General features: G+C 41.8%; 1 protein-coding gene and 1 long non-coding RNA gene across 3 annotated transcripts in view; both read right to left on the bottom strand.

Annotated features, from left to right (window-relative positions):
- Positions 1-26,294, bottom strand: part of Nalf1 (NALCN channel auxiliary factor 1) — a 522,611-nt gene that overhangs the window by 323,736 nt on the left and 172,581 nt on the right. The gene's annotated exons all lie outside the window — the stretch shown is intronic.
- LOC134482427 (uncharacterized) overlaps positions 1-26,294 on the bottom strand; it is a 203,434-nt gene that overhangs the window by 45,514 nt on the left and 131,626 nt on the right. Inside the window, exon 2 of the long non-coding RNA XR_010058520.1 lies at positions 1-26,294. This exon is cut by the window's left edge and continues 45,514 nt beyond it; it is cut by the window's right edge and continues 107,549 nt beyond it. This is a non-coding gene — a long non-coding RNA (uncharacterized LOC134482427).

Below are 26,294 nucleotides of genomic sequence, written 5' to 3'. Positions count from 1 at the left end.
AATTAGTTTTCAAGTATATTCTTTCCAGCCACAAGAGTGCACATAACCAGAGAGAGAGAACTAAGTCAACCCTTCTTCTGGCACTGGACAGAGATTCCGAACATTGAGCCGCATGTAGCAGGGCTTGCCCATCTGCACACTTCTCCGTCCCATCCCTGCTCTGCAACCATTCCATTTCAAACTGTTACCAAAGAAACTGGATCCAAACCTGAAGGCTAAGGTGATTTCTGCCCCCGGCTCTAAAATATTTCTAATCTGGCTGATTTCGTTGCCACTTTGTGTTCCAGTGAATGCAGGAAAGTCTTAATTACATGAGAACTATATCATTATTTCCCCCGGGGTATGGGAAATTAGAGAGCGATTTTCAGAAGAAAAAAAAATTACACGAAAGGAAATGAATACCTTGCAAAGTGAAGCCTGGCGCGGGTTCGATTCTACTGCAGTCATTACTAGAATGTATTTAAAAAGAACAGATTTACTGAAGTCTTACTCTTCTCCCGGTTATTATTGAGGAAAGCTATACTGAATCCCCTATAACATGCGGCCAAACCCTTCCTAGGGTTATGGACTAGAGGGGGCTTTTAATAGGGCCACTGAAACCTTAATGATGGTGGGTCCATACCTTTATTTTCTCTGCATGCAAGCTGCCCGAATGTAAGCAACCAGAACACGGTGTTCCCGATGACGCTCAGAGTGCAATTTCCTATGAAATGTGTATTTCAAAGCCTACACACAAGACCGGAGAACAATGCCACTCAGAAAAAAGCAACTTGGAACAAAACATCTGACAGAAAAGAACCATGGGGAAAGAGCTGCACCCACAGGGGGCTCTCTGTACTCAACATTCCCTCCCCATCCATTGCTCGGCGATCCTCAGCATCCTGCTTGCCAGAGAGAAAGCGCAACTTTGTATGCGCTCAGTGCAAGCAAGCACCTCTCTGCACTCAGTACCTCCCAGACCTGCTCCTAATTTTTCTTAAACTCCAGGGTACTTAAGCTGTTGATTCTAAGTTGTTCTGGAGACAGGGCTAAGGGAAGGTGTCTCCCATCTGGAAAGTAGGAAAGGGGAAGCAAACCGAACCTTATGAAGTCCGTACAGAGTCTACATGTGTTGTATATGTAAAACATGCATGGACATGTGGATCTGGAAACAGACGCGAGAGCATACAAAATCGAACCCTACCTCTTCTAGCGTACAGACCTCTCCATTCTCATATGACTCAGGCTTAGACACAAGACTGATGTCTGCTTGCCTTTAAGATTCAGTCATGAAACTAGTCACCCTTGTAACAAATACCATCTCCCCAAGGTGAGGTGTTTCTTCTGAAAAGGTTCAAGCTCCAGCCGTTTGTCCTGCCTGTCAGTTGGGGTTCCAGCCTCTTTACTTTGTGTCCTGGCCGGGCCTAGCTGACCGAGGCACAATCCAAAACTCTTTCTGTGAGAGGCAAATTATGTGCCCCCAACTCCTACTCTGTTTCACAGGTGTCCCCCCCCCCCCCTACACACACACCCCTGACACTACTTCCCCACAAAAGGATGCCAAGCAATAAACCATCAAGTTTCTTGATGTCAGCTGAGCCCCACTTGCCCATGGAGGCCCGGGGCCAGATCTAGGGAGAAGATTTTTCCTTAATTCTGCATGTTCTCTGCCTCGTCTCGCACTGTACTGCCGAGATGCCTGAAGAATATTTCACCATTTTTACATTTTATGAAATATCTTTTGCATTATTAAAAGGCGCATTGACTCCGTGTCTTCACAACTCTACAGAAAATGGAAGGGGGGGGGGGCGGTGATTAACTAGAGTGAGTTTGCCAGCACACTTTGCATTTGAAAAGGTAAACGTTTCTTTTCAGTTTGCCCGAGGGCATTCTCAATGGCCTTTAAAAAGAGATACACTGTCAGTTTTTAATAATATCCCAAACGTGATTGCAGTCATAGCTCTTTCTCCTCGTTCAGGAAAGGAGCCATTGTCTAAAGGGATCCTGCCAATTGGAAAGTGTTAGGGAAATAAAACAAAGCGAAACTAAAGCCGAAACAAACAGTAGCTTCTACGCCGACGCCAGAAAGGATGCCTTTTGGAAAAGGCTTGCTCATGCTTTTATTTCAAAAATGCTAGTAAAGGGGGAGGCTTTAATAATTATAACCCCTGAGAGATCAAAGAATTCCCAAGACAAACACATGGCTGGGGAGTTAAGAAGCTGCTGTGCTTTTTTTCCCAAAAGACTTGTCTTCCTACCCAATCCCTAGTCAAATCTCTCCTCTCTGACAATCCACTGACCCTGCCTTTGACTCGGGATGGGGTACTCAGGTCTGACCTCTGGCGCAGCAACTTCACTGGAGGGAAGCCATGTTTCCTGCCTTCCTATTCATCCCACAGACTCCGAGACCTACAAATGACCAGAAAGCAGTAGGACTGTCCACTGACACCAGAGCACACTGGATTCGGCATGTGGAATCTAAGGCCACGGAGAGGGGAGTGGCTCTTCCTATCAGCAATGGAAGTTTTATTTATTTAGACATTTTTTTCAAGTGGCTGTCTGTGGAAACCACACCAATACAGTTCTGATAACACCTACTGTGCACCTACACCCGTATCAAGATTAGAGAGTGTTTTAAAATCTATTTTAAGCTGTGGTGAAGGAATTTATAATATTGTTCTTTGCGGGATGAAATCATTTCACAAAAACAGAGGTTAACATATTTGGCAATTACATAATTTTGAAAAAAAAACCTTTTCCTTGTTTTGATGTTGTTTCCGGTTTAGTGTGTCTATGTAGTGTGTTCTGTTTGTGCAGTGTATGTTTGAGGAGGGTCTTGTGTATCCATGTGGTGTGTGTGGAGTATGGTATGGGTGCCTATGATGTGTGTATGAGGAGTGTGCTGTGTGTGTGATGCATGTACATGGTGTGCATTGTCTTTTTTATTTTTGAGAACCACAGTGACTAATTATACATATTATTGTTGATATATTTTGATTTACATGTACATGGTATAATAAAATCCAGGTAATTAACATAAGCAAATAATGGGACCTGCCTACAACTCTAGTCCCAGGGGATCTGACATACTATTCTGACAACACGGGCACTGCATACATGAGGTGCAAGTGTGGCCTGTGTCCACAGCCTCTAGAGCTGCCTCTTGCTTTCCTCTGTTAGACATGGCTCCCATTACTCTACAAGTGAAGGCCGCAATCGGAGCACATTATCTTCAAGTCAGTGGACACAGGGAACCTTTAAGAATTCAGTTAAACTTTCACCTTAACCTTTTAGTTAGTTAAAGCAGATTACTTTCAGAACCTAGTAAAAATCAGAAGCCATGACACTGAACCTACACTTATCCAGAGTACATACTGTAAGACCCAGGTGGGCTTTGAACGTAGGAAGCTGGGAGCAAGCAGGCTCAACACTCCACATCCGGAAAAGGCATCACCTCATCTCATCTGCTGTAGTCCAACACAGACCTGCAGAAGCCAATATGAACCAATGGCTTGTTTTCTTTATAATAGCCCCCACCTTAATATGTTGGCTACAAAATGTAGGAGAATTCACTTTGCATGGTAAAGGTTTAATGTTGCTACAATGTTACTAATATTTTTTAACTTCTTCTAACACCACTGATCCCATAAAAGATTTACAAAAGAAAAAAAAACTAATAGACCTTGAAAACAAAAATGCTTGTTTTTATTCTCTGTATTCCAGATGTTTTAGACTCAAATTTTTAAATTTATATGTTAATAAGTACGGTTATATCTGCATAGACACATATGGCTTATAAAACTTCTTCCTAAAACATTCAAACTGGACCTGATGTACCACCCTCTAGGTTTTGTAAACATCTGTGAGAGAGAGTTTATTCTTTTTTTTTCTTTTTCTTTTTTTCGGAAGAGAGATAGTTTATTAACTAATGTTGGATAAATTTTGTGTTACTCTCATGGTTTTTGTACCTCTTCAAAACACACACACACAGAGAGAGAGAGAGAGAGAGAGAGAGAGAGAGAGACAGAGAGACAGAGAGAGAGACAGAGAGACAGAGAGACAGAGAGACAGAGAGACAGAGAGACAGAGACAGAGAGACAGGGAGACAGAGACAGAGAGAGACAGAGAGACAGAGAGAGTTATATACACATCTCCAAGGATCAACTCAGCAATTGCCTCCTTGGGTGATTCTGATCTTGGGATCTCGAGACTTTGGTCACTAAAAAATTAAGAACAGACACAGTGGGTTGCAAAGATGGTACCAAGACAGACGTCCTCACAGCCCCTTTCTGTATTTTTATCAAAGCCCTCTCCCCTCTTTGTCTCTCCCTTCTCTTCCTAAGGAACATGTGTCCCTACCTCTGCCTGTCTCTCTTCCTTGGCTATCTTGTGGTAACTCTTCTTCACTGTGCTCTCAGTTGCTTCCTTCTCTTGGTCAATGTAACTTGTCCCTGCTCCCTCACTAAAACCCGCAACTGAGAAAAATATGCCAATTTTAGCTAACTCCATCCTGATTTCTATGTGCAAGATGTACAAGTGGGAATCAGAGGGCAGCTTTCAAGAATTGTTTCTCTTCTTCTACCAAATGGATTTTGGGAATCGAGCTCAGGCCAACAAACTTACCTACTGAGCCATCTTGTTAGCCCCCAGATTACTGACAAGTGTTGTAATGTGAACACACACACACACACACACACACACACACACACACACAGAGAGAGAGAGACACATACACACACACGCACATCTCTCTTAAAGATTGAAAGTAAATATTACATTAAAATGAATGAGACAAAACTGGAATATACTTGTTGCTTCATGACTTTTGGAGAAAACAGGTCCAGGAAAATGGAAATTAAATCAGAAACATTTGAAACAAACTTCACCTTGGAAGTCCAGGTGTCTAACTTTCCATGACTGATTGCCAGTGTAGGGCTTTTTAAAGGAAGTCCTGGACTAGGGTTTCAGCAGCAAGGCTCTAAGCTGCCTGACTTCTCAGGTTGCTGTGTCACATGTGAGTTTCTAAGTCAGTCCTTCTGAGTCATTTTGAGCTCTGTCTTCCTACCACAGGCTTCTGTCTTTCCAATGCACAAACGTTATGGGGTCATTTAGCTCCATTCCGATCTCATCTATTCGACACCCTCCAGCTGGACTTGGTGATATTCATTGGCTTGGATTTGATTGTTAAGATTTACATTATACCTTCCTAGCTTTTTCAGATAATCTTTTCTAATCATAATAGAATAAAATGAAACTTAGACATTTAAAAAATCGACTATGTTTGCCAAATATTTTATCCTTCATGTTTACATGTGTGTGTATAATATCTGATTTAACAACATTGTTCTTTTATATGGTCCTATTCACTAATAATTTCATAATACGGATCTTTCTAGTATTTCAGAGATTACTTAGTCATTCATGTTGTAACAATCCAAAAACAGCCTCTCAAAATGGCAGTGCTGGTGGCAATGTCTTAAACAGAAAGACTCTGGATAAACAGAAGGATTGTTGTTGGGTAAACAGAGTCCTAAAAGTGAGTTTCTGTTTACCTGGGACCTCCCTTAATCTGCCTTCACATGTTACCTACCTCAGGCAAGGTCCTCTAGTTCCCAGGACAATCTGAATGACTTGTATCAGCTCAAAGCCTGCCATCTACCCTGTATCTACCCTGCTGCCACATAAAATCCACTTGCTTTTTCATCATTTCTCTTCTCTCTGCCCCCTGAGAGGTAGCCTGGACAGTTTTGTCTGTAATAAACCTTTCTTTTACTCTTGGAGTTGTCTAAAATGTGTAGCTGTCCCTTCATGAGTTTATGTTCCAAGGTCAGAAGAAAGCACTTCCTGGGGTTTAATAATAATATTAAAGAATTGAAATATACTAACCACCAGTGTTTTAGTCTTCTATGACATTGTGATAAACTGGGGGGGAAGGGGGGCTGGGTCTCTCTATTTCTTCACTGATCCATACATGGGATCTTATTGTCACAGAGAAAGGACATAGCAAAGAGCTTCCAAGAAGCAGGAGACATGGTGATAACCCATGCTCCTCAAAGACACTGAGTATACTGATGCACTCTTCACAACAAACACACTTCAATTATCCTAAGTTCCCCCAATCAAAATGACCCCAATAGCAGTGCTGTTTTCATTAGAATGTGTTGGAGTCTTAACCACAGATTTATAATTCTGGTTTAGTTCTCACTGATTATATAAACTTGCTCCAGACTTGCATTGGAAGGAAACTTACATACCAAGCTAGAAAGGAAGCTTCTCTTGTTTTAGTGGATGAGGGACAATGGAAAGAATGTCACCGGCTGTCCCAGTTCAAAGAACCCTGACCCTGGTTAGTGTACCTTGAATTTGTACCAGAGAAGCAAAAGGCAGAAGGTCAACCAAGTCCCACCTACGTAGTTGGGGGGAAGAGACAGTGAGGACAGCTTACCATTGAGTTATTGAGTCAATTATCTAGAATAACGTCATCCAAAAATAAAAAAAAAAAATCCAAGTTGCCAAACAGGAAACAACTTGGAATGAAATGTGGATGAGCTTCCCAAGCATCCATCTATCGAAACGCAATTGTCTGGACGTGGCTGTGCCAATTCCACAGAACACAGAACACACAGAGTCCCACAGTGCATGGTGTGAGCTTGAAGGGGCTCGAGACCCCAAAAGTACAACAATGCCAAGCAACCAGAGCTTCCAGGGACTAAGCCACTACCTAAAGACTATACATGGACTGACCCTGGACTCTGACCCCATAGGTAGCAATGAATATCCTAGTAAGAGCACCAGTGGAAGGGGAAGCCCTGGGTCCTGCTAAGACTGAACCCCCAGTGAACTAGTCTATGGGGGGAGGGCGGCAATGGTGGGAGGGTTGGGAGGGGAACACCCATAAGGAAGGGGAGGGGGGAGGGGGATGTTTGCCCGGAAACCGGGAAAGGGAATAACACTCGAAATGTATATAAGAAATACTCAAGTTAATAAAAAAAAAATAAAAAAAAAATAAAAGATTGATTTCTGCCTGGCTCAAAAAGACATTGATCAAAGAGACTCTACAACTCAACCATCAGGTTTCAAGATTAGACCTTGCAGGACAGGTCTGTCCCACCCCTTCTCTGGCTAGCTATGCAGAACGCAGCCCCAACTCAGGCATGATTTTTGTGCTGTTGCCAAACGTCATTTGTTTGGCTTCCTGGTTGCTTTTCTATGCAGTAGAAGCTAGTTACCCCATAATTCTTCTTAGACACTTTGCCGTGGTAAATGAAAACAGAGTTCTACATAAGAATCATGGCATTTTATTTAATTTTGTAGTATATTTAATTAACTGCCTCCATTAATGTTGGGATCACTATGCCAACCATTTTACATTTTTCTTAATATTTACGAATACGATAATTCATTTGAGTTTTCATTAGGTGTACTAAAATTTCATGATGTGAGGAAAAATATCTCAATTACTCCATGTCGTTTCCTCCCTTTCAAAAATTATTTTCTTCTCCTTCTTTCTTTTTCTTTTCTTTTTACTATGAGGACCAGGCTGGCCTCAAACCGCCTGCAGTGGGCTGTGATTAAAGGCTTCTGTGAACATGTCTGACTAATGCTATTCTCTCTCTCCCTCCCTCTCTCTCTCTCTCTCTCTCTCTCTCTCTCCCTCTCTCTCTCCTCCCTCTCTCTCAATTCATTAAGGTAGAACTTTATTTCATAAATTGTTGAGGGAATTTATTATATAATTATTGTGATCTTTTAAAAAAAAGTTTTCTCCTAATTTCAAATCTCAAACAACAGGCAAATAACAGCTGCAAACCTGATTCTTAACAACCATTTCTTTTTCTTCCTCCTCACAGGGGTCTCCCATCCAAGTACTAACCAGACCTAACCCTGCTTAGTTTCCAAGATGAAATCGGGTGTGTTCAGAATGGTATGACAATAGATTTAGCTACTAGTTCAAAGCATCTGCTCCTGAGAAGTATAGGCTGCCCAGGTCTGTCACAGCCCAGTCATGCTACAGTGTTGTCTATGAGGAAAGCCAGCTGGTCTGGTCTGCTTTTCACCCTTTGACTCTTCAGCCAGTGAGCAATGCAGGGTCAATCCTGCATTGCCCTCCTGTCAGGAAACATTCTTTCTGAATGTACTGGGTGCACTTGGCTCTCTTGGAGCCCTTTCCCTGCCTTTTAATTTTCAGCCAGGTTAGCAGCAACACTCTGCAGATGGATGAGTGACACACCATGTGTCACAACTCAAGATTTTGAGAAGGAATTGCACAGTGATACAGACTTCTATTGGTCATGTTAAATATGTCTGTCGGGGCAAAAGAACAGGGAAGCAATTCTGACCAAAGAGAATAGTGTTGGATGAATTGCCACGCCCATTTCAAACTATACCAGTGAATCATAGTAATCCAAACTGTCTGGTTGTACTGGCACAGAACAGACACATTGATCCATATGCTGGGCCTGACAACCCATATGTAATTCCACAAAACTGTAGTTACCTGATTCTTGACAAAGATACCATACCCACACACGTTTAACAGACAGTGCCAGGGCACCCAGATTTCAGCGTGCAGACAAAGGGAACAACAGCCTTACTTCTCACTGTGCACAAACTCAACTCAACTTTCCTCAGAAGTGCCATCCTACAGGTGCATCTTCTTCCCGTTAGGGTTGTCCTAGAAACCAATGCAGGAAAGGAGCCGCCGCCGTATGAATATAAAATGCTGCGCAGAGTATATGTTTATACCTCACAGCGAACCACCTGAGGAAAACATTCACAGTGCTTCAAGCTCCTGTGGAATTGATACAGCCAGGTTCCATTTTGTAGGCTAAACATTCCTAAGCCATTTGTGGAAGTAGAAGACTCCAACTGTGTAGCGCCGATGAAGAGTTTCCTCCCCTTGGTTCACTCATTCACTCACATAATCACCGTTCAGAAAGCACCTACTCAGTGCTGATTATGTGCCAGTACTGCCCAAAGGGCTGCTGCACAAATGTGCCTAGGCAGGAGGTGTCCTTGCTTGGTATGAGTCCTGAGGTATGTGTTAGTGCATAGGGCAAAAGGACAAAGAGGGTCGCCAGACAGTAGCAATGGATATCGAAAGAGATGAGGCATTGCCTGAGAATGGTTTCTCAAAAGAGACAGCAGGTCTGGCAAAGACAAGAGGTCTAACAGGGTTTCTGCGTTGGGGAAGAACTTCTTGGGGAACTGAAGCAGGCGACTCATAAGGCAGTAACAGCAGATCCTGGAAAAACCTTCCGGGAAGAGGAAGCAGATGAGACAAAAGGTGGAGACGAGTTGGAAGGAGGCTGTATAGAGAACTGGACTTCAGTGAGGTGCATGGTGGCATATGGGGTGACATCACAGGTACAAAGGCATCAGAACCAGTTCTCAAGTGGAAGATGCAGGGACACCTGAGAGCTGATAACCTGGCTTCTGTACACTCGCCATACATGAATCCTTCTCGCAACAGAATTTTAATAAAGAGCCATGATTTGATTATTCTCAGACCAGGTATTTAATTAGATTGTGTTCCCAACGAGGCACATCCCTCTTCTGAGAGGAGCAAGGAAAAGAGTCAGCTGTCCACATGGAGGAGGGAACTTACCTAATTTATGTCATTTCCTTTGCTAGGGACCAAATGGTGGCTCAGTGGACGTGCAAGGCAGTGGTGAAAGCATCAGTCTCTCCTGCTTCGTCGAACATTGCCGGATGCTTCCACCAGGAACGCAGACCCTGCATCAGGTGAGTCCTGTGTGCATTTGCAGGTCTGTCTCTCAATATCTCTCAACACACTCATCTTCACTCACTGTTCCTGCGGGGGCTCCTCAAAACCTTCTACTTCAGGGACACAGGCTGCCACTTCTGCATTTGCTCCTTGTATCTGCTCCGAAGGCAATGTCCTTACCATAACCAGTCATCATAAACTTTAAAAGTCAGGTAAAATTGTGCTGGTGAGCTCCATTAAGAAACTCTCCCAACACCAACCCAGCCTTCACCCTGACTGTGGATGTCCATGCCAGATCAGCATGACGGTCAGTGCATTTGTTAGTTTTTATTTCCCTAACAAGTTTCATGAATTCCTTTAGTGTGGGACTGTTCACCCTATTCACCTCGAGATTGCTGATATCTGAGGAAGGCAGTTTTCACCTAACACATCAAGCATACACATGTTTGAGAATTATCACCCAACTCACTCTTCTATTATGGTTGCTTTGAACTGATTCTGATCAAACGCCCTCAGGAACACATTTTATCTCCAGGAGTATTAGACTATTGGGATATCTAAATATTTATAGACGCCTTCACCTTATTTATCATAGCATTACCTAGTGAGCAAAGAAGACAATTGTTTAAAATTATAATTGTCAGATCTTCTTGTCAGAGAAGAAGACATATTTACGTGGTGTTGGAGTTGATGAAGACTGATATCTCAACCAACAAGTATCACAGTGTTAGTGGTGGAATAACATTAAAATTATAAGAAGATAATGTTGTTAGAGCCCAGGCTGTGGGAAGAAGAGCTGGTGTGACTATGAATGCAGGTCATTTCAGCTGTAGAAAACCAAAGATTTTGGAGGACGATTTAAGAGGAAATATTCCTGAAGGCATCAGTTGTCTCCTCTTATGTTAATATTATATTTTAGGTCAGAGTAATAATGTGTTGGCATGATTTTATCAACTATCCTGGTATCTTCTCATAGTCAATTAGTTTATCAAGTATTCACGTTGCTATATAGGACTTGATATTGAAAATATAAAAACAAAGAAAGAATATATCAGGGCTGAGAAGTGAACCCCATCCATCACTTCATAGAAATTCATCTACTCTTTATTTGACAATTTTTCTGGAGATTGTTTTTCCTCAGGACTTCATTTGCATGAGTACTCTTGGAGAAATAATACCTTGGTGAAGGAAATACATTTTGCATTTGTGATTCATCACCAGGAGAGACATAACAACAACCATAAAGGAACTAAAGGAAAAACCAAGTTTCCCACCTCAGTGGAGCCCCTGCTGGGCCTTCAAGACAGTATAAGGCCCCTTGGCAGACCCTAACCAGAAGGGTAAGGCTGCTGGCATTTCAGCTTTATCCAGCCCATCAAATCACTGCACCATGTCCCTCACAGGAGGCATTCAGTTCTCTAAGTGAGCCCAGGAGGTGGGCGTCTTATGGCTTCATTTCATGTTTACAAGAATGACACTACGGAGCTCAGCACCATGCCCAGGATCATGCATTGGAAGCTCTGATATAAGGAAACAACAGGGATCCAAGTCCTGAATTCTGGCCCACTGTATCAGCACAAGTGCAAAGAGACAGCAGTAGAAGGCTCTGCTGAGATCTCAGTGGTGCAAAGCGCTTTCACTACAAATGCATGGAGCTGAGAGAATGGAACATACTGAACTTTAATGGTTGGTCCTTGTCACCAAGCCATGTGCGCTGCTTTTTTTTTTTTTTATAAAGGATGATAATAGGTTTTCAAACTTGCACACTTGCACATAAAGCATTACATTTCATTAAAGATTTTTCAAACATATTTGGTTGTGCCGACACCCCTGCTCTCCTCTTCCACCACACACTCTTTCCCCTTCACATCCTTCAATACTCTCCCTGCTTTAACCCAAGTGTGGTCTTCTGACCTCTTCCCTTCCTCCCAGCTCCTGGTCTCCTTTCTGCTGTTGTGAACTATACTTATTCTCATATATATGTGCTTAAAGCTAAGATCAGTATAGGAGGAAGACTAGACTCTCTCTGAGTCTGGATTGCATTCCTTAATGAAATAATTTTCAGTTTTCTCCACTTGGCTACAAATATTCTAACTTCATCTTGCTGCACAGCCAAGTAAAGTGCCATGGCGCACGTGATCACATTGGCAGGCCTTCTCCCCTGTTGGTGGACATCCAGTCGAGCTCTACTTCCCTGCTGCTGTGCACGGTGAAGCTGTTGGACCACAGCTTTAAATCTAGGTGTGTCCAGTCAAACTGGCATCAACAGACATTCTGCCCTACAGTCCTGCAATTTGGTAAACTGCCTGGAGGCTCACACAGCTTGCGTTTGTTTCCCTTGAGGATCCTCTGGCAATCATCCACTCGTAGGTACCAGGGACCCTTACCAATAGTAGAGACGTGCCATCTTTTTTCCAGAATCCTCTCACTCCATGCCCCCTTTTTTATTTTTTTCCATCAACGATGCTACTTGTGCAGTGTGTTTCCACAATAAGTGTGAACGCTTGCTCTCATTTATAATTCAATAAACAGTGGGACTTTCAAGCCTTCACACTTAAATTGATCAGCTATTGTGTGAGTTAAGATCCATTTGATAACAGCTAAGGAAAGAACAGCTAATCCACAAAGGGGTGTTTCTCTACGAGATGTAGAGATATTTCCTGTAGAATAAAGGCATTTAGAACAGTTGGAGCTCAGAAGATCCAAACCCCAGTGCTCTGATAGCTTAGATTCATTATTTAACCTCAATAAAGATATCATGTCTGCTCTCTAAAGACCAGAAATCAGCTGCAGCTTCAACTTGCCTGACTAAATTCTATGTTGAGGAACAACAGTGTGGCAGAGCCTTGACTTTACAGGGAGGAAGAGTACAGCACAGGACTCAAGGCTCCTAGCCTGGACTTCGGTGGGGAGCAGTTCCAGAGAAAAAGTCAGCTATCTACTATTCCTATATCCTTCCATATGATTCTCTGTATTAGAACCACCCAGGAAACGTTAGCAAACTTGAAACCCAATGTCATGCAAAGACCATGGATGCCAAATAACCCAGAGTGGTATCAGCATTCAGCACTCTTCAGTACTGAGTATTCAACACTCAACTGAGTATTTAGCAGTCAGTACTCTGCACACAGCACTCACAGTCTTAATTATCCTAGCTTATTTCCAATGACAGCCCCACCTGGCAGGCCTAGCTCTGAGAGCAGGTGGAGTTTCCAGTCCAGTAGTATCTACCTTGTCTGGGAACATACTGAAAACCAGAGTCTTCTTTGAGATTTATCACCATTTCTAGGTGATTTTCATGTGTAGTTAACAGTCAAAACCATAGATTTAACTCTTTACAGCTAGTGAACACTGACAGCCCTAATCTATGAAATCCTATTTTCATGCCAAGCGAAGGTCAAGTTTCATGCCTACCCTTCACAAAGACTCAGTTAACTGCACAACAATATTTCTGGGAAATAAACAACAGAGTTCATTATGTTTGGTGCAGAGGAAGGTGTTTGTTGCATATGTTGCATGATATAGACTTTGTTCAATCACCACAATCAATTTCTCATCTACACCAACCTATCTGCCTCTCCTGAGTCACTAAAGGTTTTCTCATGGTTGGTAAGATGGCCCAGCAGGTAAAGGCATCTGCCATCAATCCTCAGGACCTGAGGTCAATCCTCTGAGCCACATGGTAGGAGAGAATCAACTCCTGACAATTGTCCTCTGATTCCCACAGGTACATTGCGACAAGGGTGTACTTGTATGTGCACACACAAACACACACACACACACACAAACACACACCATATAATAAGTGTAGAAAAATCAAAACTGTATCCTAGATAAATGCTCATGTATTTTAGAAATGTGTACAGTTTCCATGACAGCACATACCTGTGCATTGTAATGGTTTGTACGTACTGCACACATAGAGACATAGAGAAATGATATCAACCACAGCAACTCAAGTTGGAAGAAACAAAGGGAAGATGGAGAGAGGACCTCCCAGCCTGAGAGCCTGGGAGGGAGGACCACATAGCCTGAGAGCCTGGCACTCCAGGGCTAGAGCCCAGAATGTATCCTTACAAAAGTGCCTCAGCCACGATCCTTACCTCAGAAGATCCCTGAGAGTTTCAATTTGAAAAGGCTGATGTGCTCTGCCCTCAACTAGGATTGTCAGAGAAAAGGAGCTTGCCCCAAGACCACACGCTGGAGTTCCTGCCTTGTCACATTGTCCCATGAACATAGATGCAACAAGGAAGCAGGCAGCACATCACATGTGCTAACATGGCAGATGCCATGGTCAGCTGTCAGCTCAGGAGTGGGTTTCTGTGGTTGGCTCTGAAGTTCTTTCCCAGATCAGAGCACATGGCCAATAGAGCTCCTGGTCCTGACTCGCTAACCTGACCTTCAGGTCTGAGCAGGGGCTCGGTGCTTCATTCTGTCCTGTGGAGAGGCTTTGGAGGGCACTCATGATTGACGGGAGGGCAGAGCGCCATTCAGTATGAGTTACAAAGCTCAGATAAACACCTGGGAAGACAGGATGGTTTCCACAGGTGAGGCAGCTGACTGGATGAAAACAGAATGGGGGAAGAACCATGGAAGGACGATATCTGCTCAACTTAAAAATAAGGCGTAGAATGCACGATTGGCAAGCCACCGGTAAATAAACAACTCCAACCCAAGCTCAAAGAACAGTGTCACTCACAATTAGGTCACCAGATACAGGGAAACTGGAGGGAAGCTTCCACACAATGAGGAAGGGCAAGTTCAGAGCATACAATGAGCAGACAACATGTGGACCTACGGGGTCTCGGAAGAGTCACATTGTGTGCAGAATCGACAGAGCGGGAGACTTGGAGAGAGGGAAAACTACTCAATGGAGACTTGAATGTATGTGTATGATTTAAAACATGGCTGCCTGGGGCAGAAGAATCTATACACAGGGAGAATAAGTGAAGAAAGAATGGTTCTCTTTTCTTCTCTGTCATCTACTTTATTCCAATTTTCCTCTAAAATGAGTCTCACAGCAGGCATGCAGACTCCGGGCGGCAGTCTTGTAGGTCTTTGCCTTTGACTTGTTGGAGACAAGGTCTCTCGGTTTAATGCTAAGTATGCCAGGGTAGCTCCTGAGGAGCCTCCTGTTCTTGTTGCCCATCTTGTTCTGGAAGCTCTAGGACCACAAATGCACAGTAGCACGCCCACATTTCAGTGGGTGCTGGGGATATGACTCAGGCTCTCACCATTGCTGACTAGCACCCACTGAGGCCCCTCTTATGAATAATTAATTCCTCTTCATGCACACAGAGACTAAGGTAATAACCACCAATGCTAACTAAAAAGCCCACAGTAGAAGAGCTGGATTTGAACTCTAGTCTCATGGACTGTGAGTCTCATAGTTCCTCAATTTAATCACAGACGTAAATTCTGCCAAGCAATTTCAGGATCCCAGGATGGGAAAGGAACCATTTAGATGATGTGTTTGCTGGGAAGCAGCGATTCTTAAAAAAAAAAAAAAAAAAAAGAATCTTTTCTGAAGAAGACTAAAAGATTATCTCAAATATTTCAGTGTTTAGTGCTTCTTTTTAAATAAGCATGGTTTTAAACAAACACTCGTAATGAAAACTGGGGAAAAGTCTGGGACCACCCATGTTGAGTCACCATCCCTGCCTCATTCTTCTTCTGCCTACATGGCCACTACTATGAATTTGTTTTTGAACTCCAGACAAATATTTCTGGCCTTCCTATTTTCATCTTCTGGACAGCAAGAGACTATTCAACCTCATTCATTGTTTCCTGCCATCCTATGACTGCACTGTGTGATCTCTTTGCTTAACCTGTTTTTTTCAGAGCTTGGCGGATGGAGATCGGCGTTCCCGAGATCACATTATTATGTTTGGGACTATGAGTGGTCACGTTGGTGGGCAAGGAGTACAATTGCTGGATGTTAAAACAACACAGAGGTTTGCCATCAGAAACTGACACGCCTTCAAGAGACTCTCCTCCTTCATAGGCCCCCCAAAAAAAGTTGTCCCACATGCTCACCAACACTTAGCAGTGCCTGTTTTAATTTTAGCCTGTCCGCTAGGCAGTGAGGCAGTCAATTGGCCTTCAGTTTGCAGTTGTTTGGTGACAGCAGCAGGCAGTAGATTATGTCCACACGAGCTGTGAAGATATTACATCGCACACTGACGTAGTTCCAGTAGCTGCAATGGCGGTTGCTCATCAGCTCATCCTCACAGACGGTCTTTCTACTACGTTCTTTCATGAATAGAGGACTTATCCCCTCAGTTCTTTGGGGTTCTGTTTCCTTGACTGTGTCTGCCAATCTTGACAGTTTGTATTTCTTTTGGAAAAAATTTTCCCTCTGTTTGAATGATTATACTAATTTTTGTCAGGTGAATTCGATGACTTACTGGGAATTTTTCAATATCTGTAGAATGTGTAGTGGGTTGTTTTCTCTTCCCAATATTGACAATATATGAGGACGTGTGTGTGTGTGTGTGTGTGTGTGTGTGTGTGTGTGTGTTATTCTTCATCCTGATTAGTCTTGTAAACTATTTTTCCAAATTTCTTTATCACCACAGCAACCATGTTTAGAGTTACAAACAGCTATGTTCTATATTCAATTTAATATATACCAGCTCTTATATTTTAATCTATGACTCTACATTTTCATTCTGCAAGCTTTATCTAACTTATGAAATGAATATTTCATTCATTGATTTCTTTCTCCTTCTATCTTAGTAGCATCAGCTTATAGATATGCACACTTCCTTCTAAGTATAGATTGCATGATTTTCTGTAAGTTTTTATCTGTTGCTTATGTGTTCATGTGTTTACTGTGTTTCAAACACTCCTGACTTGTCTTGTGACACAGCTCGTGGCTAAGTATAATCTTTATACTTACTTACTAATGAAAGTATTTTATGTGAATCGTGATTGGCATAATTGATACAACAATCCCTTTGATTTTCAATAGAGAAAAGGAACATACTTCCACTAATTGAATGAAATTTCTTCATTTAGCTCTATTTAATCATGTCAAGGGTAGAATATAAATTGTGTAACATTGACAGCTGTCTTTAAGAACTTGTCAGTAAAAATGTGGTCTCTATAAAAAATCCATGCAACGACAGAAACTCCCAGGGCAGTAATACTCTAGTTTGGATTGATTCTTTTCTGAGGACAGGGGTGGGGGGGACGTGGGGGGGAAGGTTTGGTTCACAGCATTGGAGGACATCAGACTGTGCTCTGTCTCCACTGAGAAAGGTCTCAAACAGCTCTCTGAGGTGTCATAAGCCTAGGCAGTAGCAACACTTGCATAAGCAATTTTGAAAATATGTTGAGAGGGTGGAACCCTCTTAATCCTATATGTTAAATTTTTGCTGCATTTAAAATAAATAATTCAGATGTTTTCCTTTGGCAAACACCTGAGTCCAAGACATGGGTTATAAGATTAATCATTTTATACTCAGTTGCTTTCACTATGAGACGTACTTACTGAATCTTGCATAGCACGTACTTTTACTGAGTTTTTGTATGTAAATAAAACTTTTCATGGAGAAAGGTCAGAAAGTATTATGGTTCAATCTTGAGGAGTACCCCTGAAATGTCATGGTTCTGTTCATGGAACTTAGGAGAGAGGTCCTTGCACGACAGTGACAGTTCTGTGGATTCATCAGTTTATGTAACAGACTCTCTCGGAGGAGACTTTATATTTTGTGTCATACTGGGTCCTGCAGCAATATCGAAACAATGGGTTTCCAGCACAGTGACACAGACATGTCAGGTCCTGTCCACTCGAGTTACCCATTGTGACTGCCTTCTAGGTCAACCGTGTATATAAAGGAAGGCCTACAATCCCTGCCCATTAGGCCAGCCAGGGTCTCAGGGGGCACCAAGGACCAGATGCAGGGTCTGTACAATGAAGTTGCGCCATCTGCTGGCTGTAGTTTTGAGTCTTTTTTTAACAAAATGAGACCATTTCTAGACACTACCTAATCATTGTTGAAGTTGACGCTTAAAAGCATGTGGAGACCATTGGTTTCCTTGTTACATGTGTAGAGAGAATAAACTCGGTGAAAGACTTCTCGTGTACTCGGCAACTTTGCCTTTGATATTTAATCTACACTTTCTTAATCCTGATTTTCTTTTATTTGAAAACCACAATAACTAGAAAGTAATGGCCCTGAGCATGCCCAGATACTTTAATCTCATGCTACCGTAGTTATATGGTATCAAGTGTCAAACCACAAAAACCAATCTTGGTTTACCTTATTCGAACGGATATCCAAGGTTGCTGTCAATGTTTATATCTGACTTGATTCTGTGTGTGAAGGGGTTCTCTACAGTAAATGCACACAGGGAAGTGTGAAAACAAAACCTCAGTCTACGGATACAAAATGAACCTGGATTGAAAGCTAGCAGGTTCCATGCAGCAGTGAATTGACTACCTTAGAAATGCAAGCAGCATTTCTGTTTACTTCTCTCTTGTCAGGACGTGCCACAGTGTGCCCACCCACACTCTCCCGTTCCAGGATTGATGCTTTGTATAAGTTCCTAGGAACCATTCCATGAAGCCAGGCCTTCAGATAACATGTGTGAGGGTGACTGGGCTTCAAACACTGAGAGTCTAATTGAAGACATCAGGGCTGAGTCAAAGATAGGAAGATGGATGGGTGCAGGCTTCCATATCTGTGTTCAGAGTCTTGGGGTTACTCTCTAATACATCACACATAATTTCAAACTATGGAAGTCAACCATATTGATGCACATGAGGTCCTCCACTAAAAATTCTAGCATGACATCTTCTAAACTTTATTTTTATTTAGTGTGAGGCTGCCAGGGGTGGTATGCTTATGGTATGATGTACGCATCAAGTTCTAAAGGAAACATAGGGGGATCAGTTCTCTCTCTGCACCACATGCATCCCAGAGATTAAACTCAAGTCATCAGGATTGTGGGCATTAAGAACCTCTAGCACCAAGTCATTTTAGCCCACTAACAATACTTTAAAAATTCCTTTGTAGATATGATCTACTTACTTATACAAAGATGATTAGACTTTCCCTGGAAAAAAATTAGTAATCCAAATGATGATGTAGGACTTGGTCTTTAATGCCCCCTAAAAACTGAGGACTCTCTGTGAGTCACCTAGTTCTTTGACAGATTCATGTCAGCTTTTGAACTAATCATCTAATCTTCGTACTGAGGTGACTGGACTCCCTGGGAGCTGACAGTGTTCTCTTGTTCCACACTTGTGGACATGTTCTCATCTCCACTCTAGCCTCAGGTACATAGCCTTCTTAAAGGTCTAGTGTGTGCTTCATGACCTTTGATTCATTTAAACATATTCATTAGACAAACAACTCTTTTGTGTGTGTGTGTGTGTGTGTGTGTACCTTAAGATCATACACTATGAAATAATGTAGTCACAAATTTGGGGCTTAGCATATAGAGATTTGGGGAGCAGTGCCCTTCCCAAAGCCTGCACTACAAGGCTCTTATCCAACTCACACATGAGTTGCCTTCAACTTCCTCCCCATTCTCCTCAGTCCCTACACACCATAGCATCTATTTAAAAGCCTGAAATTCTTGTCATAGAAACCCCTTGCTTTGCTGTTTACTACTTCTTCATTAGGTCTCTGTGAGAACAGGGCTTATCCATCCTGAAAAACAAGTATCTTCCTCTGCAGATATGGGACACTCGCAAGCAATATTCTGCCCCTCAAATACTATAAAAGGCCAGTGAGCTCATAAGAGTTGTAGTCATTTCAGTTTAAAATAACCCTTCGAGGTAGGAGGCAACCATCACAGGAAACTCAGAAATCCAGTTTTGGGGGTCAAAGAATAATCCCTTACACCTGAGCCCATCCCTGACCTGGCGCTGACACATGCTGGCAGTTAGAACAAAAACTCCTACTGCTTCTGCTAACTGGAAGACCTTTTGATGTTTTAAAGACATGGGCTTCTATGACCCAAACAAAGTATACCAATAGCCATCAACCAGTATGATTTTTCTGTAGTGTGAGTTGCAACGTATGTTGGCAATCCAGTCTGTCCCCATAAATAACACCAAGAGGCTCATTTCTTGACCCCACCTTTAATTTCTGATGATGGAGAAAATGGATACAGTTTTGGGGCTTTGTAACTGACTTTGATTGTAGATGAATTCATATCAGGTGGTGTTCAGTTTAGCTGGACAGTAAAGGGGGCAATTATCAGGAGCCTCTGGAGGATACACTATCCCTACAGACTTAGACTCCAGTTAACTCTCCTTCGTGATCATGATGTTAATGAGTAATCTAGTATGTTGTTACAAAGTACTATAATAATTTATGCTGTGGTGTGTGTGTGTGTGTGTGTGTGTATGTGTGTGTGTATGTGTGTGTATGTGTGTGTGTATGTGTGTGTGTGTAGGTGTGTGTGTATAGGAGTGTGTATGTGTGTGTATAAGTGTGTGTGTCTGTGTATGAGTGTGTGTATGTGTGTATGAATGTATGTGTGTATGAGTGTATGTGTGTGTATGAGTGTATGTGTGTGTGTGTAGGAGTGTGTCTGTCTTTGTATGAGTGTTTGTGTATGAGTGTGTGTATGTGTATGAATGTGTGTGTGAGTGTGTGTGTGTATGTGTGTGTGTATGGGGTCATGCACATGCCATGACCTCCATACGGAAAGTCAGATGACAACTTGAGATAGTAAGGTCCCTCCTTCCATTATTTGAGCACTAGATATTAAACGCAGGTCATCATGCTTGGCAGCAATGGCCCTGAACCATTTTGCCACCCTTTCCTTTTTTTCTAGCTAAGAGACAAGAAGAACCTAAAAGCCTATCTGTAACTAACTCCTTGATCCATGTCAGTGGTATACAAATAGGGTTGGGGCCTCAATTTCCTGGAGGATGTATTATAACAAGAAGGTCACATTAATGTGTATTTGTTCAATCCCAATTCTGAGAGATCTGCTAGGCAAGTTCTTAATTGGCTTTAAAACACTTTGTTTCCTAAAATCCTGGAACAGATAAGAACAAAATCTAAATGCATGAAGCTATGAATCAAACAAGGAAGGTCTTCCCATCCCATGTTTACTCATATCATCTGCATTATGGGTTTTCAAATCCCCCCCAAGAAAAACATATTTGTAAATAACTAGTTGACATGACACCTCAGAATTCTGTTTGGAACTCAGTGTTGGCCATCTGTTCACCAGGAAAGGATTGTGTTTACGAGACTCAGTCAACAGTATCCCTGAAGTGAGGGAGGGAAGTAGGTTATTTATTCTTTATGGTTATAGATTTGATATCATTGTGACTTCCTTCATTCATTGGGAACACATTCCAAAGGGAAACCACTGTTGATTATGTAAACCCCACTGATAGTGATAATTCCAAACACCTGCAGAGGTAGCCAGTCCTCTTATTAGCTTCATGTGTTCCTTCTGGCTTCTATCACTGGACATTGAGCCCCGAGGATTAAATTCACATGTACCATTAAATTTGCTGAAATCTGTCAATGGAACCACTGCACAGTGACTGCTTTGTTGCTCTAGAAACTCCAAAGGGAGTCTAACATTGTGAGGTACAGAATAAGTGAGCCACATTTATAGCTTTGGTTTAACACCTGAAACCAAATGTCACTGCTATTGTTACAGTGAAGGACAATGATGGTCATATCTGGGAGCAACAGGACCATCAGGAAGCTGTGGTGATCAACAGAAAACCTTACCCAGCAGTCAGGAAAATGGAACAATTTCAGCAGAACAATTCAAAGGCTTGTGTATCATAGTCTAGGGTAATAACAATGATTGCTGATGGCTCCTCAGGTGGAGGAGCTGGGTCTGGAGTTCTTTATCTGAGAGTCCAGTCACCACTCTCTCCTGATGCAGATGCATGGGATAGGTAGAACCTTTAGGACTGAGGGTAAGAACTCTCCCGTGCTGCGATTACCCACCAACTGGAAATCCTGGGCAACAGAGTCCCCCTGTGCTCTTGCTTTTAAATCACCCATGCTCCTCTGAGTAACCTCATCAGGTGGACTTGAATGCAGTGGTTCCTCTGATCAGCTGGACCATTATCCAGGCAATATGCCTCTCTGTTCCTCTACCTGGGAAGATTTAGGCAACTGCTCCTTTTCAAACAGTCATATATGGAAGAACTTCTCAACAGAGACAAAGTAGTCATAAAAGAAGTGAAGAAACAGATATGGTGTGGTCTTTTCAAGCATAGACTCGACATATACATGACATAAAAGCAGAAGAGGAGCTTTGCAGGAGGACAAGAAGCCAACCAAGGGGAGTCAGGAGGCTAGACCATGGTTGGCGATAGGAAAGAAGGTAAATATGACCACGATGGAGTGATGTAAAACAAAGAACACACCATCGTGGATCCAATTATTTGTAGACTAAATAAAACATTTAATAAAAAGAGCATTTGAATTTGGCAACACACACACACACACACACACACACACACACACACACACACACATCAATAAAATCTCAGCAGTGATTCCCCAAATACTCAGATCCTATCAAAAAATCCCAAACTGTAATACTGGTAGAAACTGCTTTATAGTACAATATTTTTCTTCTCATTTAGTGTTTATTGTGTTACTTTTCCTGTGAATACTAAAGAGCATTAATCCTGAAAAAATAATCTTAATAAAGGCCTTTTCATCAAAAGGGAAATCCTAGGAGAATAAATGTCATGTATTCCTACTAGTAAGAGGCACTCTGTCAGGAGAGAACATTGGGTCTCTATCAACAATATGGAGGTGCTTGGGTTGCTCATTTTTCTCTACCAGCTTTGGTTTTCTCCTCATTCTTTCACCCCTGAGCACTCTCAGCCAGACTGAGCATTTTCCTTAGTCACTAAATCTACCATCTTAAAAATGGGCTGTACCCATTTTACTCCTTTATGAATCTAAGACATTCTAAGATCCTTGTTCTTGATGAATAAGGAAAATAGATTAAAGAAACCATAACAATGACCAACATGGAAAAAAAGTCCGCTTTATACCTTAGGAGAAACCAGCACCCATCTGGTTGGACTTAGGCTCGTTCAACAGGAAATACATGCCTGGTAATGTCAACCTGATTAACTACTCATGGCTGGTGAGGTTGTAGACCCCGGAGGAGAACCGGATACTGCCAGTTTTGTAAACCAGCTTAATTTCTAATTGCATCCTCAGATTTATCCTTACATGAGGAGTAAATACAGCTCTCACTCCTCACCATAGAAGGAGCTTCATTTGCCAGCGGACAGAGACCATTTCAGAAAGACACAACTGGTCAAAATGAAGAGAACAACTTCCCTACGGGGCATCCAACCCCACTTGATGAATCTCCAACACGATTCCTTCTATTGAGCCCCAGAGGAGATGGTGGAAGACAGAGCAGAGAGAGGCCATGGACAAGGCTAGCTGTTGGAGACAGTGTCATTGGTATACAAAAGGGAAGCTTCATCTATAAAATCTCAACAACACAACCACTTAGGCAAGACTGGCACAATGGCAGCACCCGTTGGGATATAGATATGGACATGGAGAATTTTGAGAACATGGCTTCGCTCTGAGATAAAGAGGTATAGACAATGGCTGCCAAGAGAGGAAATAATCAGGTTACCAAATACCAAGTGATTGGTCCTAAATGCATGTACATATGAGCAATACTGAATGGATTCAGGGAATATATATATATATATATATATATATATATATATATATATACATACATACATATATATTCACAGAGGGGGGAGGCAGGAAAGAAGGGAGGGTGAAAGAAGAGACACTGATGGACAGAAGTGCAGATCATCAATGTGAGAGGGTTTAATGGAAACGAGCGAGGAGTCTAAGGTGGGAGAGGGAGGGAGGAGTGGATATGATGAAATATGATACTCATGGACTAAAGTCTCAAACATATTTTATCTTTTAAAAACAGTATGTCTTTGGATTTTATAACAACACTATATATTTTCAGGAACCTCCATCTCTCTGATTTTCACCTTCTGCCTCTATGAAAACCAGACATCTGGATGAAATAAACACTTCTCTTTTGATGTATGAGACTTTTACAGAGACCGCACAGCACTGTTGGCATAGGATAACGGTCTTCTCATTCTGCTATTTACTGGTATACATGTGTGGGAGTCTGATATGTAGAAGGGGTCAGAGAAAAGCAAGAGAAAGCTACTGGCTATGCAGAAAAAAATGCAAATCCATCTCTATAAATATCCCTCAACACAAATGTCCAAGGTATTGAAAGGCAATCTCACCTCCCATTTTCTCAAAAGATATGCTGCCAAATGGAGAAAAGTATGGTTAAAAGAATAAATGAAAATAAGAAAAAAATGGTGAAAATAAAAGTTCAGCTTTAAGTTGGATTAAAATAGTATCTTTTGTCAGGAATAATCTTGCCAATGCTAGAAGGAAAAGTGAGGTGTTGGCTGTGATTTAAACATGGCGAGTAGAAATCGCACTGTCGTGATTATGTATAAGAGGAACCCATGCAATGTCAGGGGAGCAGGCACAGACATCCAGGCAGCACCTGATTGTGGTGCTTAGCTTATTAACTTGCTCCATTAGAATCCCTTGCTATTAGTCAGCAGATTTTTGAATGATAATAATTTAGAAAATTCAAGTTCATCATATAAATCTTTTAAACAAATGAAGCCCACTTTAGATATCTTGTGAAATTTGAATATCTACTTTGAGGATTGGTGTTTTTCTAAAGCATTATTTAAATTGCACAGTAATTCTTAGATTGCATTACTTAAATTTAAATTGCAAAATTATGGCATAGATGCTGTAATGCACAGAGGTGTGTATGGTAACTTTCTGCCTTGTTTTTATTTCTTCTCTTGAGGACGCCGAGAGCAGTCATATTTGAGGCCAATTATATGGGGATGTTGGCCAATAGATTTTAGGAGGAATAAATATTTCTATCTACAAGTGTTTTCATTAGGGTTTCCATTGCTGTGAAGAGATACCATGACCAAAGCAACTCTTACAAGCGACAACATGTAGAGGTTCAGTCAATTATGATTGTGGCAGGAATTATGGCAGTGTCCAGGCTGAGAGTTCTACATCTTGATCTGAAGACAGCCTGGATAAGTGTCTCTTCCACCTTGGGTGGCGCTTAGCATACACATCAAAGCTCACCCCTGACTCCTGCTGACACATTTCCTCAAACACCTATTCTAGCAAGGATATACTTCCGACTAATACCACTCCCTGTGGATCAAGCATTAAAACCCCTGAGTCTATGGGTGGCCAAACCTATTCAAACCACTACAGTAAGTGAAATATTTAATATTTAAGACAGTTCTTCTATATAATAACTGTATAGTTTTACATAAAGTAAAAAAAAGTTGAAATTCGAATAGGTTATCATTAAATATGTTGAATTAATAGATATTAAGCACCTCAGGTTTCTTTCTTTTGGCGTTTTCTGTTGCTTTCAGGAAGCAAAAGTGACTTGAACATTTATCCTTGCTGTTCAATTGAGGACAGGGATGGATGCCAATGGAAACAAGGTGTAGATAGGTCAGAGCATTTAGCTGTGCTCCCTTGGTGTGGGGATAGATGAGGATCGTCAAGTATGCAACACGTCTACCCTGACACGTATCCTTCACAAGCCTGTTTGTGTAACAATGTACTTCTGGATGAATAATCCACGGGGAAGGATAATACCCAATTATTCATTGTTTGGTTCCCACCTCTTCCAAATTAATTGCACATAGGCAAGGCTGAGCAGTGTTTGTTGAAAAGATCCATTCATGAAAAGTGTGGATTAGCTTCTCAAGGGAAAAGATGAATTAAGGTTTTATGTTCCAGAAAAATGGGTGTCTTATTTCAAAAAGAGAATAAATAAATAAACAAATACACATAGAAATCACCTGATTTGTTTGTTTGTTTGTTTTTAAGGAGAAAATGTGTTCTGTGAGGCTAAAGAATAAAATTGTAAACAACGCTGAGTAATTTAAAGCATTTCTGAACCTTGACAATCCTGAGAAAGTAGTCCATTCCATTTTATTTTGGCCACACTCAATGTGTGTAAAGTGTGTGTTCTGAGTCACATGTTTAATTGGTGACTGGATACCTTGTCTACACTGCCCGTGTTCTCAGTTTTATTTGCAGAGGAGAAGGTAATTGGTTAATTGCCAGTCCAGACGCACTCCAACAAACATCTGCAGACAAAAATCAGCTAATGGGAAGAATTATCTACCTGTTTTTGCACCAAGACACCATTTCTTTTAACCCTTAGTTACCTAACATAAATAAATACAGCTGTTGCTTCTCTTAACATAAAGCCTGAAAAAGCACATAGAAATATGTCAACTATCCTCCAACTCCATTGTTTATGGATTCCCACGAGGCTTGTGCTTTTCATAGAAATGGGGCATGCATGCCCCATTATATATTTTCTTGACTTCTCCCAACAATACTTGCAAGGTGCCTCTGAAGATTTCTATCTGCAAGCATGACCTTCAGAACAGCAGGTGCCCGCAATTACAGCAACTCGTCTGCTGGAAACAACCTGGAGGTAGTTTCAAGGTTAAACTTGCCTGCCATTTTTAGGAGCTCTTGGCCCTCCCCCA

The sequence above is a fragment of the Rattus norvegicus genome, chromosome 16 (assembly GCF_036323735.1).
Source record: "Rattus norvegicus strain BN/NHsdMcwi chromosome 16, GRCr8, whole genome shotgun sequence".
In the NCBI taxonomy this organism is placed as follows: Eukaryota; Metazoa; Chordata; class Mammalia; order Rodentia; family Muridae; genus Rattus; species Rattus norvegicus.
Note: the sequence above shows the minus strand (reverse complement) of the source record. Positions and strands in the feature narration are given on the sequence as shown.